This window comes from Panthera onca, chromosome D2 (genome assembly GCF_046562875.1).
Source record: "Panthera onca isolate mPanOnc1 chromosome D2, mPanOnc1 haplotype 2, whole genome shotgun sequence".
Taxonomy (NCBI): Eukaryota; Metazoa; Chordata; class Mammalia; order Carnivora; family Felidae; genus Panthera; species Panthera onca.
The window spans coordinates 23,883,043-23,888,533 of NC_138349.1; the positions used below are offsets into that span (position 1 = coordinate 23,883,043).

Below are 5,491 nucleotides of genomic sequence, written 5' to 3' on the forward strand. Positions count from 1 at the left end.
ATAAAGAGTTCTAATAAGATACTTTAGAAAGTCACTTATGCCATAAGGTATTCACATTATCTCAAGACATTTCTATTTGGCTAATAGGAAATGAAAGTGTGGATTAATGCCTTTCGCATGCCATTAAGAAACTGAGAAGGAGAAGCCTCATTTTGGCCACGAGGGGCCTTCTTCTCATGTCTGTTCACTGCTGTCTCAGCTCATCGCTTTCGGTGATTTCCAAAGAGAAGGATGAGTTTTGACTTCATAGAAAATGAGTTTAAACCAGAAAGTCCATGTGGCCTCCAAACTTTGGATTACTGCCATGGCACGTTGCATTTCACCTTTGATTTAAAGATAGAGAACATGTGGCTTCCTAAAAATGAAAAACTCTTTTGCTCAATTCCCAAAAGGCTAATGCAAGCAGCTGTTAAAGGAGAAATAAAAAGGCAGACACCAGAATTCCAAATAAGTCAAACGTAGTGAAACTGGGTCACCGATCCCTCTCTGTAACCCTGAGGAGTAATGGGGAGCAAATAGTTATCTTCTTTTTATCTGATCCGTGATCAGGTATATAAATGCTGGGTATTGTCTTAAGTACAAATCCTATAGAATGTGGACTTGGTGAAATTAATGAATAACAAAAATATGGTAAGGTAACAGTGAGTGATTAAGAACCGGGTGCTGTGCTAAGTGTTGCTTATGTGCCATTTAATCAAATCCTACCAAACTTGGGAGCCAAGAGCCAGGATTTATCCCCTTTTAAAGATAAGGAAAATTAAGTTGCTAACTTAGGTCTCCATTACCAGTAAAACAGGTGCTACTTAAGGAACAAATAGTCCTATTCTTAAACATACAGCTTTAGCTGCACTTGAAAAAAATAAAAATGATCAACAATAATTCTCTAAAGTGAAATTGCATTGGACAAATGCTTCAACATTTCCCTAAATTAAGGATTTCACAAACAGGATCAAGAGACTGGAGTATTTTGGTATCAAAACCGCTGCAGCTCTGACAAGCCCTTTCTGTCAGCAGATGGCAGTGACTCAGAAGAACAGCCCTGCTCAGCAGAGGTCAACCACCTCCAGATGAAGGTTGAAAGTCTATTCAAGGACATTAAAGTGCACCTTTAAGTTTATAAATCATGGAAAGTAGGAAAAAATGCCATTTGGAAAGAGCTAAGTGGCAGGGCTAAATCAGGGTTGTGCTACATTGCTTTCTTATGTCTTTTCCTTTCTATGAACATACAAGTCATAACCTGCATTTCTCTTTGAGATAGTGTTTTTAGCTGGTGGATTTGAGGCAAGCTTCACCATGTGAAAACTCACCCTTTTCTTCCTAGATCCTAAATTAACGCCTACTTGTTCCTCAGAGCCCTGTTTTATGTACTCCAAAGGACTGGAGATTTGTAGACCATCTGCCACAAAGGGAGTGAAGCTTCCACCAAGATCCATGTTCTTCATTTTCCCATCCTGGAGCCCCTCCCCCTTATAGCAGCCAGCCAGACCTGCAAGGAAAATTGTCCCTGACTTACCAGTTAAAGAGAAAACCTTAGACTGTGAGGAGAAGCATGCCATAAAGTCACCAGCTGAATAAACCATTACTGTTTTTAGGGGTTTTTAAATACAGGCAATTTGAATATGTAATTGATTCTGAGCACAGCCTCATCCCATGTTTGCCTCGGTCTACTCAGAACCACATTGTGAATGGAAAACAGCTGGAGTAATATCTGGGGATGATGGAGCCAGTACCTCATGGTCACTACAGTCTCCATGATGGATTTAGGAGGTGGTTTCTTTTGGCTTGGCCCCAAACTGGGGGCTTGGACCCTTGAAATGCCAGGTCCAGAGGCCCACCCCACAGACAGTGCTTGGATGTTTAGCCTATCCCCCCTTACTGTTCTCAGAAAGGATATCCCACACATTGTTCTGTAGACAAGCATACAAGTATGTGTTTGGGGGAAACATGGTCTTTAGAAAAGTAAGTCTCCATTCTAGCTCTGAGGTTAAAGAGAGGTAGCTATGATCACAGTTTAAATGTTAAGTTTGACTAGCAGAGGATGACGTCAATCTAAAGCTCTCTTTGGGGGACAATGTACATTTGGATAAATCCCAAGAAGCCCAGAGCTTATGCTGTGACCTTAACTCAACACTTCTAGGATTAGGCAGTTTTACAAGCTGATACCTATTTATTCCAACAAGGTAGAATATTTCTTGTTTAGCAACACATTCAGTACATTAATTTGCGTCTGTAACCCCCACTGCCCCCAATAGGCATAGATAAACAAGTACATACATACATTGAAATGGTAAAAGAAACTTGGCTGTCCTCACTTGGGCAGCACATGTACTAAGATTAGAACAATACAGAGAAGATTAGCACGGCTTCTGAGCAAACAGGATACACAAATTCATCAACTGATCAAACATAAACCCTCCAACTGTAAAACTCCCAGAAAATATAGGCAGTAACCTCCTCAACAATGATCTTGGCGACATTTTTTTTGGATTTTTCACCACAAGCAAAACCAACAAAAGCACAATGAAACATGTGGGTCTCAGTCAAACTAAAAAGCTTCTGCACATCAAAGAAGACCAACACAATGAAAAGGCAATCCACCAAATGGTTGAAAATATTTGCAAATCATGTATCTGATAAGGGGCTAACACTCAAGAGATATCAAAACTCCTATAGCTCAACAGTAATAAAAAACAGGCTGGTTAAAAAATGGACAGATCATCTGAATAGACTTTTTTTTTTTTTCTAAAGAAGCGATATCAACAGGTACATGAAAAAGTGCTAAACATCACTAATGATCAGGGAAATACAAATCAAACCACTAGATACCGCCTTACACTTGTTAGAAAGGCTGTCAACAAAAGAAATGTGTTGGTGATAACGTGGAGAAAAGAAAATTCTAGTGCATTGCTAATGGGAATGGAAATTGGGCAGCCATTATGGAAAACAGTATGGAGGTTCCTCTAAAAATTAAAAAGAGAACTATCATATGATGGAGAAATTTCTCTTTCTGGATATTTATCTAAAATAAAGTGAAAACACTAATGGAAAAAATACATACACCCATGGACACTGCAGCATTATTACAATAGCCAAGTATGGAAACAACCTAAGTGCCCAACGATGGATGGATAAAGAATGATTTATATATCAACACATATATTCATAAAGAGATCTTGCATTTTCCAGAAGAGGGATGGATCTTGAGAGCACCAGGCTATATGCAGAGAAAAATACCTTATGATCTCCTATGTAAAATCTTCAAATGCAAACCCAGATACAGACAACAGATTGATAGTTGCCAGAAGCAGGGAGTGGGGGTGTGAAAGAAATGGGGGAAAGTGGTCAAAAGGTACAAATTTGCAGTTCTAAAGTAAGTTGTGAAGAAGTAACGTATAGCATGATAACTACAGTTAATAGTACCGTGTTGTACATTTAAGTTACTAACAGAATAGATCTTAAAAGTTCTTATCACAAGGAAGAAAAAATAAATAAGTAGAATAAGGGATGTCCGGTTGCTTTGTTAAGGTGATCATTCCATAATGTATACAAATAGTGAGTGAATCCTTGTGTGGTACACCTAAAAATACTATCATGTTATGACAGTTACACCTCAGTCAACACTAAAAATTAAAAACTTTGGGGTGCCTGGGTGGCGCAGTCGGTTAAGTGTCCGACTTCAGCCAGGTCACGATCTCGCGGTCCGTGAGTTCCAGCCCCGCGTCAGGCTCTGGGCTGATGGCTCGGAGCCTGGAGCCTGTTTCCGATTCTGTGTCTCCCTCTCTCTCTGCCCCTCCCCCGTTCATGCTCTGTCTCTCTCTGTCCCAAAAATAAATAAACGTTGAAAAAAAAAAAAAATCTTTGCTGGGTATGGGCTTGTGATAAAATAGTCCCAAACCCCACATCTCTCTTTCAGCTGCTGGCAGTTGTGTCTCCTCTCCTTAAAACTAGTTCAACCTGAGAGACAAAAGCGGGTGGGGGTTGGGGTTGAGCAAGCAGAGAGTGGACACTGATGGGGGACGTGGCCTGTAATGGATCACAGAGGAAAATGTTAAGAAATCAGCAGGTTCCCTCTGGTTCTTTACATTGGCACAATACTTTCATAGTGGAACAGTTTGTGTTTTTAGATCATCCTAATGACCCATTGAAATTAGCATTATGTTAGGTGTTTAATTTATCCATTAAGAAAATCTCAGAGATGAAAGTATGTATTTTTAGGTCAAATTACACCCCCCACAACACCGTGTGTGTGTGTGTGTGTGTGTGTGTGTGTGTGTGTGTGTGTATACACACACACACACAGAGAGATGGAGATTGAGAGAGATATATATACATAGAGAAAAGAAATTCTTTCACTCTTCTGCCAAGAGTGAAAGCTTGACTTCTTCCTTACCACTATGAATGCCTTTTTTTTTTGTTGTCTGATTACCGAGGTTAGGACTTCCAGCACTATGCTGAAATACAGTGGTTAGAGTAGACATCCCTGTTGTGTTGCTGACCTTAGGAGAAAGCTGTTTTTCCCCATTGAGGATATTAGCTCTGGGTCTTTTGTATATGGCCTTTATGATTTTGAGGTAGCTTCCTTCTATCCCTGAGTTCTTGATAGTTTTTCTCAAGAAAAGGTGCTGTATTTTGTCAAATGCTTTTTTTGCATCTATTGGGACTTGCTTTTTGAGATGTGTATTTTTTATTTGCACCTTACACACAGGACTTCAAAAATCCTTGTTTTGCATCATCCTCAATGAGAGGAACACTGAAAAGCAAAACCTATGTGATAAAATGAAAGGAAGAAAATAATAGTGCAGATAGTCAAGTCTAAAAGTATAGAGTAATTGTGATGCTCCATCCCATCTTTGCCAGCCCCAAGTTTTAAAAACTCACATTCTGAATCTTCTGAATTTCTGAATTTCTTCAGCTTCCTTGGGCCACATGAGAGAACCATGTTCCTTTATTTCCAAATGCACCCAGCCAGCTATCCAAGCACTTTCCAAGTTGAGAGTCTTTGCTTTGAAATGAGCTCACCAACTTCTGCAATTCCTGAGACTGAGGTTAGTTGAGAGCCCCATGGTGTTACAAATAGTAACTCCACAGTTATAGCCAAATGCCATTGGTTCAATTACCCAGTGCAGGGGTTCTCAAACTGAAGAAAGTATCAGAATCACCGGAAGGGCTTGTTAAAACACAAGGTGCTGGATTCCACCCCCAGAGTTTCTGATTAAGGAGGTCTAGACTAAGACCCGAGAAGTTCATTTCAACAAATTCCCTGGCGTTACAGACTAGGAGTCTGGAGTTCTTTCTTGTCGAGCAAGAGAGCTGCCACAGAATTGAGTACGAGAGGCTAATATCCGGGAGGAGATAAGAGTCCCACAAAGGGGTTTCCTCTCCGTATTTACTGAGCTCACAAATATTACCCACGTGGTGAACGTGAAGAAAACAAGATCTTACACACGTGAACATGGAGAAAACAATCGGAGAGCAATCATTAACTTGTGTG

General features: G+C 40.1%; 1 non-coding gene across 1 annotated transcript; it reads left to right on the plus strand.

The window, feature by feature from the left end:
* The first annotated feature begins 2,304 nt into the window (after positions 1–2,304).
* Positions 2,305–2,411, plus strand: LOC132685674 (U6 spliceosomal RNA). Its single transcript, XR_009613262.1, has one exon. It is a non-coding gene; the product is annotated as a U6 spliceosomal RNA (small nuclear RNA).
* The last annotated feature ends 3,080 nt before the right edge of the window (positions 2,412–5,491 follow it).